Genomic DNA, 12,500 nt, shown 5'->3' on the forward strand with positions numbered 1-12,500 from the left:
GCTGGGGTCCCCTATTCAGCATTGACCGCCCGCCCCACACACACACAGCAGCTGCTCCTCCAACCACACCCCTCCTCCTGCTCCCCCACCCACAGCCCTTGACCCTGGCCAGTCTCCCCAACACAGGCCACCAGATGGGCTCCTGAGACCCTCCCCCCCACACACAGGGCAAAAGACTGCTTATGTGCAGCTCATTCCACTGGGGGTGGAGAGCGGGAGGGTGTACGCTAGACCTTGGACTGGCAAATAGAGGCCTGGGGTGGGGGGGTCAATGTGCCTCAGTTTCCTCTCTAATGACAATTGAATTTTTATAATGTCTGAAAACTGAGGGGACTTCCCTGGTGGCTCAGACAGTAAAGAATCCACCTGCAATGCAGGAAATGTGGGTTCTATCCCTGGGTCGGGAAGATCCCCTGGAGAAGGAAATGGCAACCCTCTCCAGTACTCTTGCCTGGAGAATCGCTTGGACAGAGGAGCCTGGTGGGCTACAGCCCATGGGGTCTCAAGAGTCAGATACGACTGAGCGACTGACACACACACAAAATTGAGATACTTGATGGTGCAAGGGCACACTTTATCTACTCTCCCATCTCCTGCAGAAAGCAGGATGGGGCAGGCAGCACCTGGGAGGCAGGGTGACTCCCCCAACCCTCATCCCTTCTGGAAGTCTTGGGGCCTCAGTGCCTGCAACAGCTGGCCTTGGGCAAATAAAAAAGACTAAGTTGTTTACTGGAAAAACAAAAACAAAAACAAAAAAACCATTCTCAGAGTACAATGAAATAAGCTAGAAATCAATGACAGAAAGATAGCTGGAAAATCACAGAATACTTAGAGATTAAAGAAGCTTCTAAATGACACATGGGTTAAAGAAATCTGAAAAGAGATTTTTAAAAAGCATTTTGAACTGATTTAAAATTAAATGTTAAAATGTGTAGGACATAGCAAAGTCAGTGTTTATAGGGAAAATTACTGCACTGAAAAACATTAAAGAGAACAAATGGATGAAATAGGAAAAAAGAGGGAAAAAAAAAAAAACAGAGTGGGAAGCGGAGGAGGAACTTATAATGCCACTTTAGACCGTGGGAGAGACAGAGAATGCTGCTGACAGTTTCTGATGATGTTTGATTGTTAACTGTCTCTTGGGCTGTGTGAAGACAGAGCGGACTGGGATTGGGTGGGTGGATAGTACTTGGAGTCGCTATAATCTTATGGGCTCTGGCATGACATCATGGATAAAACTAAGTTACACAACTGAGCAAACTCCAGGCAGGGTGTGTGGAACACACTCCAGACAGAAAGTTTGGAAAATTATCCTGAGTGAATATAGGGATTTCCTAATTAAAAGCAACACAAAGCTCTGCTTTACACCCACATTCAAATTTCTCTTCTTCTTGCTTGACAGAGACCTTGGAGAATGAAATTAAATATTCAGTTAAAAAAATAAAAAGCACAGTTCTAATGAGGTGGATGAAACTGGAGCCTATTATACAGAGTGAAGTAAGCCAGAAGGAAAAACACCAATACAGTATACTAACGCATATATATGGAATTTAGAAAGATGGTAACGATAACCCTGTATACGAGACAGCAAAAGAGACACTGATGTATAGAACAGGCTTATGGACCCTGTGGGAGAGGGAGAGGGTGGGAAGATTTGGGAGAATGGCATTGAAACATGTGAAATGTCATGTATGAAACGAAAAAAAAAAAAGCATATTTAATGTCTCAAATGGTACACTTCTGTTTTGCCTACTTTATATTTACCATTTTTCACTTATTGCATTTGTGTTCTCAGAATGAAATAGTCTATGAAAGTGAAAGTTGACTTATAATTGAAGACAATATTTCTGATAATTTTTAGTTGGAAATATTACTTTAGCAGAATATCTCATATAAAAATAAGCCTGAGAATGTTTCCTAAAACCTAAGAAAAAAAAAAATAGAACTACACTTCCATTTATGTTGTAACAATTCTCATTTACTCTTTCTGCTAAACTTGATCCAAATTGTGTGACTTTTTAGTCACTGGTGCTTTGTGTCAAGAAAGAAATTCTAGTAACAAAAATAAGTTGCATTCAACTTGGAATTTCATAAGATTATTCCATTTCCAGCAGGATGGCAGACTAGATGCCCTAAATGACTCTCTTACTAGAAACAAATAAAAAAAAATAAATAAATAAAAAATAAAAAGCACTGATAACATGTAAGGAAGAACTAACCTGAGGACAAAAGGCTGACACTTATTAAAGAGCATGCTCATGAGAAGCCTGCATCTGACTGAAACAGACAGAGGTGTCTTTCCTTAACTCCCAGGGTGAAAGTCATAGCAAGTAGAATTTAATTTCACATATTATGCTAATATTATACTTTTTTAGAGCAAAATTCCTAGAAAACAGAGCCAGAGGCAAAGCTTGCCTGCTACAGCTTGGATGCAATCCCTGGGGAGCAGGAGGGGGGAGAGAGAGAGAGGGAGAGAGAGAGAGAGAGAGAGAGAGAGAGAGAAAGGGAAGAGAGACAGGAAAGGAGGAAGGAAAATACAAGCATTTATTCCTGAACTAACTGCAGAAACAGGAGGAGAAACAGCCAGTTGCTCATGCAATAAGGCAGACCTCCATTCAGGTTTCACAAAACCAACACACCTCTGGACAATTCAGTTGGGTAAGCAAGGATTTCCCTGCCACTTTCTAATTGGTCAACATCTGCCCCATGGATAAGAACTCTCCTGCGTCTTATTGGACTGTCATCTGCTTGCTCAACAGCTGTGTGAGGGGCCAGAACCCAGGGCTCCCCCGGCACTCCATAAAGGGTCCAGACACGATGGGGAAGAGCCAACGGGACTGCGAGGCTGTGCATCGCTTGTGAGGAATAAGAAGCGACAATCCTCGGCCAGAGTTCTCTTCTGAGCAAACCCCAAGGGTCTGGGAAGAGCATAAACTGTGCCCAACAACAACACACACATTCCTAAGATGCAGATACAAGATTTTATCTTTATTGAGGGCGCTATATTTACAACTTTAGATAATAAAAGTATAACATTTTCAAGGGATTTGCAGACTCATTCACAACCTTGTTCTCTAGAGCCTGTTTTGTATATTTTGCTATCAGAGGGTTTTCAAGAAGATCATGTTTATAAATAGGAAAGAAAGAGTACGTTATCATGACTCCCATATTATACTGTGGAAAAAAGAGGTTCATGGAAATTAACCATAGGCACTCAAACAGCAGAAGGGTGGAGTTCAAACTAAACTACAAGATCTTTCTCAACATGAGCATAACTAACACAACTACTCAATTTTAACATTTTAAAAGAAAATGATCCCCATCCTCCATGGGATTGAAGTGCCTTGGTCAAGGTCAAAGAATTAGTCACATGAGTCCAAGCTTGGAACAGCCCTCTCCTGTGTGCAGAATTCATGGAATTCTAAATTTCTACTGCTTTTATCAAAAGCCCTTTTTGGCTGCGTGCCATCCTTTTTCACAGTAATAGAACCCCCCAGATTATAGCAGGGCAGACAGCTGCCACAAATACAGAATACATTGCCCAATCTCCTACCAAGGAGATGTGTCCATGTGAGTAAGTTTCGTTTGAAGAATAGGAGCAGAAGCATTGCAGTGGGGGTAGCTTCCAGAAGCCTCCCAGAAATGCCTGGTGCTCCTCCCTGAACCTTTGCTCCCACAAAGGAAGAAAAGGGTCTGATCAGGCACTGCAGAATATGTCCTTTCTGCTCATTTCCTCTGCTCTGCCTTCCCTGACTTCCAGCATTAGGTTCATCTCTTAAAAAGAGTTGTACTTTCATGAGAACAGTTCCACGAAAAAGTTATTATTGCAGGTATTTCTGCCTAAAGGTCTAATTTCAACAGCCAGACTGAGGGACTTCCCTAGGATACAGATGAGTGGAAAGACAAGGAGATAGAGTCCGAGAGAGAGAGAGATACTGATTGACTGATTCAGCCCAACATGTTAACAGTGTGGAGGCTGAGAAATCCTTTACTAGGCTATCAGCTAATGCGGTATTTCCCAGTAGAGAAGTCTCAATGTGTAACTGCCGAGTGAACGAATTATAACCAGCCCATTCTGTAACCGCTGTCACATAGTCATGGCCATCCTCTAGAAGTAATCACCAATCGTATTACCTGGAACACTGAATAACTCTGGGGCCTTGGTCATCTTATCTGTTGCCTAACAGTTGGACTCAATGACCAGCTTAGACATTCTGGAGACAAGTAGCATATAAAGAAGTGATCGATTACTGAAAACACGAACATGATTATTTCTCCTTCGTTGCTCTACATAATGCTTTTCCTAGGTATACCCACCAAAAGAACCACTTCGGAGGGATGGCCATTGATGGTGTGGGCCTGCCAGCTGGCAAACAATCCCTGATATAAAAAGATCAATATCAGCAGTCGATAAGGTAGCGATTAGTGAGAAATAGCTACCCGTTCACTTTCAGCTACTATAATCTTAGTTGCTCCTCAGTCTTATTGAGCTTAGGGTTTTATACTCCAAAGACAAGAGCCAATCCTCAAAATGTCACACTAATTGCCAAGAACATGAAGAGCTTAAAGGAAGGAGAGAAAGCACCGCAAGCTGCCAGCACTGGGAGCCATCCACTCGGCAGCTAAATGTGGAGGCCGGGGGCACTGCTACCACTTGGCTACTTTCAAGCCACGTGACTTAAGCCACAAACTTCAGAAGAAATTTCAGTTTTCATTCACAAAAATATACCCTTCACTGCGTGGGTTGAGCATGCAGTGCTGTTTGTGCCTGAAGTTTAAACAGCTACATATCACTTCTGCTTTATAAACAAGAAGTCTCTCTGTTTCATCCTATAAACACGATCAGCACACTTGTGAGATGTAGTCTGTGTAGTCTAGAGTCATCGTCGCCTCTTGCGACATTACCAAAGTTACCATTCCTACAGCTCCCTGAAGTTTAGACCATATTTATAACGACGCCAACTAGGGGAGGGCTGGTCAAACCTGATGCTATTAAACTGAAATACCCTGAAGGACTATTTGGCAGAATACTTCAGATCATAGGAGTAGAACAGTGGATAACTGAGAAATCTCCATTATTAGGGATCTCCAATCTCCACTATTTTTAATGGAATGCCAATTGCGCTAAAATGGAAAAACATCACTCACAAACAATGCTTAACTCTTCCTCATTTATCAAATAACATAGAAAAACTAAAAGACTTTGGTTAGTAAAATGTGAGCTTAATTCCCAGGCATGGAGTAATTCACTATTTCTCAAGAAATAATTAACAAATATTTTTAATGACAATCTTAGTTTAGTTTTGAGCCTTAAAACAACCAAGATGTTAAAGTGAACAATGAAGAAAGCTAAATTAAATTTTTCCACCAAGTGTACATAGAGCTTGATTTATGAAATAGAATTATTCTTTATCAGGGAGCTTACTAAATAGAATTAGCAAAAGTAGTTCCTAAAAGTTTAGTTTTGCAGCTGCAAAAACTCCAAAATTGATTAATATGAATTTATATTATTTCTTCCAACTATTGACATGCCAATCAACAGAAATATTTAGGTATTATAATTTTCATAGATTTAATATCCAAAAATACTTACTTCTCAAAGGAAGTTAAACTTTATACCAAAGGATATAATTTTCTTTCAGTGAGTTAAATGAAAAGAGTAGCCATCTGTGCTCTCTGTCAATTATTTTTGATTTCAAGTTTTCTCTCCCCTTAACTCTTATTTGATGGCCTTTGGGTCATTCACCGTGGTCATTCCAAATTAGTGAAAAGGAATGTTTTAGCCCAACCACATCTACTTTGTATATTATTCACAATACACCTAGAGTTTATTAAAAAGTTCATTTTAGTGCAAAGGCTAAGAATAGGAGTTATCCATTTGTTCTCTCTCAGAGTCCAAGGAGGACGAGGGGATGACAGAGAAAAAGATGGTTGGATGGCATCACCGACTCGAGGGACATAAGTTTGAGTAAACTCCGGGAGATGGTGATGGACAGGGAAGCCTGGCTTGCTGCAGTCCATGGGGTCACAAAGAGTCAGACACGACTAAGTGACTGAACAACAACAACAAGATTCCAAATATCCTCTCTCTTTACCATAAATCCAATCTTAAGTTCAATAAATTTAAGCTGGATAAAATAAATTTAGAACAGCCTAAAGGTACAATTTAAAACCCTAAGACTCAAAAAGCTCTAATTTAATCCCATAAAGAAACACATACACACACACACCCTGCTACCTGTTCTCTAAAGAGTGGCATTGGTTGAAAAGGGATTCTGTCATTTCTTCTAAAATGATCCCTCGACCTGAAACCACGTTATTCAAACGCTTCTGGCATCCTGGAGGGATGAGCACAGGAGGGAAATCCAAGGTGAAGGAAGTAATGTACAAGTTCTTTCAGCTGCTTGTAAAATCTGAGTATTTCACATGGTGGCCACCTGCTCTCCAACTCCAGTTGAGGAAACAGCAGAAGGAAATGGACTACACCTGAGTTATTTAGGTTAGTCATAGGGAAGAATTTTTAAAGTACTTAGTATATTTGATGATGCTGGTAGACATGAGGTACTAACAACTAATAAATAGGACCGAGCGGGCTAGGAATCTTCTTTCTGAGAGCTCAGTCACGGGGTTTACATGGAAAGCCAGAGATTAAAAAGTGCTTCTGTTTTACGGGCAGAGAAAATCAATAGCTAACTTGACAGTACAAGGGAATTATGGTGACTGACTAGAACCCTGGTATTTTAAGACCTGTCTAGAAGCAACTACAAGTCCTTCTTTGAGAATATTATTTTCTTCTTCACTTGGTTCTGGACAGATGTCATACATAGTCAGTTCCATTTATAAATACAAAAATGACTTCTTTTTATCACACTTTCTAAACACAGGACTCAGACACCAGATTTGACAATGTGAATCAGGGATAAGCTTATAGGATCACTTTTACCAATTAGTAAGCAGACTATTCAAGAAACTGCTGTTGGTTATAATTTGATGCAGATCAGGAGCTACAAAGTATCTGTTTTCAGAGCAATAGATTACTCCGAGGACACAGCTAGCTTGCCCCACCATGCTAGTTCAAAAATACATACAATGAAAAGCATATCTTTCAGGTACTTCCATTGCTGCAACTTGTTCAGCCTCTGCCCACATTACACAGGGGTTTTGGTTCAGGGCATTTTATTATATACATTTTTTTTCTTTAGTGCGTTTCTCTAGGAATGATCTAGGGAAGACTACCCTTCCCTTCTAAAAACTCTGATTTATTCATTCAATGAATACTGAGCAATCAGGTCTCTAGGGGACAAACATGAGCAAGACATACTGTGTATGTTTAAGGCCCGAATAGTTTAGGGGTAAAGGGACAAAGCAAAGCAAAAAATAAAATGCACTAGTCAGACAAAGGGGACCAGTGCACAGTCAATGTAAATCAAGACATGGGTCAGGACCAAAAATTATTTGACTACTTCAAAGTGCAAAGAGGCTATTTGGGAGTTAAATCATGGCTGCCAAAGAATAAGATTTTTGCACATGCTGAAAAGTTTTAGACCCTAAAAACTATGCTTTATATCATTTGTAGATTTTTATTTGGAGGGAGGTTTCTTGGGCTCCAAAATCACTGCTGATGGTGACTGCAGCTATGAAATTAAAAGATGCTTGTTCCTAGGAAGAAAAGCTATGACCAACCTAGACAGCATACAAAAGGCAGAGACATTACTTTGCCAACAAAGGTCCATCTAGTCAAAGCTATGGTTTTTCCAGTAGTCACATATGGATGTGAGAGTTGGACTATAAAGAAAGCTGAGTGCTGAAGAATTGATGTTTTTGAACTGCTGGTGCTGGAGAAAACGCTTGAGAGTCCCTTGGACTGCAAGGAGATCCAACCAGTCCATCCTAAAGGCCATCAGCCCTGAATGTTCATTGGAAGAACTGATGCTGAAGCTGAAACTCCAATACTTTGGCCATCTGATACAAAGAACTGACTATTTAGAAAAGACCCTGATGCTGGGAAAGATTGAAGGCAGGAAAAGGGGACAACAGAGGATGAGATGGCATCACCAACTCGATGGGCATGAGTTTGAGCAAGCTCCAGGAGGTGATGATGGACAGGGAGGCCTGGTGTGCTGCAGTCCATGGGGTAGCAAAGAGTTGGACATGACTGAGCAGCTGAACTGAACTTAGGGAGAGAGAAAGATTAGATTTATTTTAAGTGATATTTCTCTGGCAGCAAAACAAAAGAAGCATTTGAGAGTGGAAGTAGAGCCAAGAGATAACTGGGGCCTGAATTAAAAAAAAAAAAATACAGGAGTAAGCACCAAGGTACCAATTCAGGAAATCACTCATGACTTGATGACTATATGGACATGAGGGGTGTCAGCATGTATGAACGAACACAAAGCTGGGGAAAAACACAGCTTTGTCTAAAAACTAAGACAGGAAACCTCTTCAGATTGCTCCCTTTCCCTAAACACCCACATCCATGTGTCCTACCTATGATTTTTGCCTTCAAAGTATATTTCAAAATTCCCCTTCTAGATTTCAAATTCATTGTAATAATTTAGGGCCTTCAGGTCTCCCAGCTAAACTTCCAACTAATTAGCACTGACCTGGTCTTCCTGCAGATGGTATTTTTGTCCCTACCGGTTATCCATATTTCAGTTAGAATAATTAATGTAAAACACATTTTTTACTATCACATTTCCCTAGGGAAATTTTCCCAAAAGTACAGAAAAAAAGTCCACTCTTGGCAAAGCAAATAAGACCTTTGGTAATGCAACACCGACATAGCTCTCTGATTTCATCTCCAACGCTTCCAACTTCATATTTTATGTTCTGGTAACACCAGCAGACCTCACATTCTGCCCACAAACCATCATCACCTCTTGCCTGCTTTGCTATGCTCTGTTCTGCCCAAAAGGCCCTTCTTCCCTGGCAAACTCTCACTTTCGATTCAACTCAGGCATTACCTTTCCAGAGACTAGACTTCCACATTAGATCAAGTGCCTTTTGTGTCCACAAAGCATTATGTACCTACGTATATCTCTGTTGTTGTTCAGTCGCCCATCCACGTCCAACTTCTTGTGACCCCATGGACTGCAGCACACCAGGCCTCCCTGTCCCTCACCATCTCCTGGAGTTTGCCCAAGTTCACGCTCATTGAATCAGTGATGCCACCCAGCCATCTCATCCTCTGATGCCCTCTTCTCTTTCTGCCCTTGATCTTTCCCAGCATCAGGGACGTTTCCAGTGAGTCATCTGTGTTCATCAGATGACCAAAATACTGGAGCTTCAGCTTCAGCATCAGTCCTTCCACATGCACATACCTCTAACCCAGCATTTATCATGACAAACACCAGTGTTCTTGCCTGGAGAATCCCAGGGACGGGGGAGCCTGGTGGGCTGCAGTCCATGGGATCGCGCAGAGTCGGACATGACTGAAGCGACTTAGCAGCAGCAGCCATGTAGAAGGTCAGTAAATGTTTTTAGACCAAAGTGTCTGAGAAATATATATGAATTGAGTGAATTGGGGGACTGGGTTTGGAAGAGACAAGGACAGGAAAAGAAAAGGGATTTGCTAAAGAGTATAATGATTTTTGGTCTTGATTCTTCTGCGGATAAAAGTCTTATGAAATATCTGCTTGGAACTAAAATAAAGTCATATTTTAGTAAATACTTTCCTTTTGGGGGGAGGGGCTGAGAGTTGAGATATTATGATTTATAATAAGAAATATATAGTCTTCATTCCCATTTCTGGCACAGGGCTTCCAAAAACCCTTGGCATTTCCCAAGTGATAAAAATGATAAATGTATCTTGATATTCATAATACATCTCTTTCGTTAACACCTGAGTTTAAGTTAATAAAGTGACTTCTGAAAAGCCCCAGAAGATGGACGTTGGTTGTCAGTGGAACCAACTATGTGATTAGAGGGTTGGAACTTTCAATTCCACCATCTTTCCACGACCTTGCACCTCCGGGAAAGGGAAAGGGCCTGGAGATTCAGTTCAATCATCAATAGCCAATGATGCAATCAATTATGCCTAAGTTATGAAGCCTCCATAAACCTCACAATGACAGGGTTTGGGGAGCTTCAGGGTTTGTGAACTTGTAGAGGTTCTAGGAGAGCTTGGAAGCTCTGCATCCATTCCCATGTGAATTATCCTACCTGTCTCTTTCATCTGGTTGTTCCTGAATTGTATTCTTTTATAATAAATGAGTCATATAGTAAGTACAATGCTTCTTTGAGTTCTGTAAACTGTTCTAGACAATTATTCAAATTCAAGGAGAGGACTGTGGGAACCTCCCACCTACAGTGAGTCAGTCAGAAGCAGAGGTGATAATTTGAACTTGCCATTGGTGTCTGGGGATTGGGGGGGTGGATGCTACAGATTTGTAGGACTGAACCCTTAACCTGTGGGATCTGACACTATTCCACAGGTAGTGTAAAAATGAGCTGCTTGGTGGTATAGGAAAACTACCTACATCAGAAGAGTACTATTCCTTCTCATCGGTTTCATATGCCTCAGAAAAATCAGATTTATCCAGAAAATAATCTCAAAGCCAGGAAGTAGTTGTGGATAAGGGAGAGATGCCACCATTCATTTACCTTGTCTGCCCTGAGATGCTAAGAGCCTTATCATTATCAACCACAACCTCTCTCTTGCAGAGAACCATAGTGATGAGATGACACAGCTGTGAAGCAGGTGCAGCACTCAAAGACTTGCAGCTCTTTCTTGAAAAACACACTGCCATATACCCACCTCCCCAGAAGACTCCTAGATACTAGATTATTTTAATGAGTATCCTTGATAATAGGGTATCCCATTGCTTAGCAATGGAGTTTATGAAAGAGGAAAATTGATCTACACTTAATAAAATACTAGTTTTTGCCAGAGGCACAGAACACAAGGATAGCTCAGATAGCATTTAAACAAAATTTTTACTTCAAAACCATTAAAATCTGTCTTATTGATTAAAAAATAATATTACATAAAAATAGTATATTATATCTATATCATATAATATGTTATGAGCACAGCCTTTAGTGATAAGTCATAGTCTGCTTCCAAATCCTGATTCTACTACTTAATAGCTATGGAAGCCTTAACAGGTGATTTTACTTCTCAATTTTCCTCATCTGTATAATAGAAATAAAAATAGTACTAACTATGAAGTCCTTCAGCTTCCTGGTGGCTCAGATGGTAAAGAATCTGCTTGTAATGCAGGAGACCTGGGATCGATCCCTGGGTTGTAAATATTACCTGGAGATGGGAATTGCAACCTACTCCAGTTTTCTTGCCTGGAGAATTCCATGGACAGAGGAGCCTGGTGGGCTGGTTGCAAAGAGCTCAATGTGACTGAGAGACCAACAATTTCTCTTTTACTTTCAAGAAGTCCTTAAAAAAAGTAACTGAGGCAATCTCTTATAAATTATTTAGCATTAGTATTGGATTGGCCAAAAAGTTCTTTTGGGTGTGACATCCTAGGGAAAAACCAGAACAAACTTTTTGGACAAAGCAATATAGTTCACAGCACATAATGAATACTCGGTACTTATGGAACTTATAGGATAATATAGAGAGTCATCAAAAACCAATTAGACCTTTAAACCATGAAAGGACATAAACATAAAAGAACTTTGGAAAGATCACGAGCCTGAAACTTGGGGGAAGTGAAACACCAAGGATCAGGTGTTGGCTGCAGAGCTGCTTTAGATCATGAGGGGCCATCAGTGGAGGCAAAAAAACAGACCTTCAGAAGAAACAGCGGCAAGTGGCGGGGTCAGAATGGCAGAGTGAGAGCAGCCCTGAGGTACCTTCCACCACTGTCTGTGAGAATGACCTGAAGACCAGCAGGAAGGTGCCTCCCAACCAAAGACACAGCAGACAAAGTCACAGTGAGATGGCAGAGTGAGAGCAGCCCTGACCTACCTTCCACCACTGTCTATGAGAATGACCTGAGACCAGCAGAAAAGGTGCTCCCCAACTAAAGATGCAACAGATAGAGTTACAGTGAGATAGGCAGGAGGGAGATAAATGTGGTCTAGTCAGGACACATATTCCTAGGTCAGTGACCCACAAATGGGTGAGACAGCACAACAGCAGAGATCCTACCCAATGGGCAAGGGACCTTAAATGACACATTAGACCAGATCAACTTAATAGATATCTATAGAACACTCCATTCAATAATATTTCATCCAGAATGACATTCAAGTGCCCATGGGACATTCTCCATGATGAATCACATGCTAGGCCACAAAACAAGTCTAAGTAAATTTAAGACTGCACTCATAATAAGCATCCTTTTTTACCACAATGGTATGAGACAGGAAATCAACTACAGGGGAAAAAGCACAAACACCTGGAGTCTAAAGGATACGGTAATAAACAAGCATTGTGTCACTGAAGAAATCAAGAGAAAATTTTAAATTATCTTGAAAGGAAGGGAAAAAAAAACCTTGAGATAAATGAAAATGAAACAGAAACACAATGTTCCAAAATC

At 40.8% G+C, this 12,500-nt stretch overlaps 1 protein-coding gene across 1 annotated transcript in view; it reads right to left on the reverse strand.

The window, feature by feature from the left end:
* ARHGAP42 (Rho GTPase activating protein 42) overlaps positions 1–12,500 on the reverse strand; it is a 349,865-nt gene that overhangs the window by 110,315 nt on the left and 227,050 nt on the right. The gene's annotated exons all lie outside the window — the stretch shown is intronic.

This window comes from Bison bison, unplaced genomic scaffold, assembly GCF_000754665.1.
Source record: "Bison bison bison isolate TAMUID 2011002044 unplaced genomic scaffold, Bison_UMD1.0 scf7180017864262, whole genome shotgun sequence".
NCBI lineage: Eukaryota > Metazoa > Chordata > Mammalia > Artiodactyla > Bovidae > Bison > Bison bison.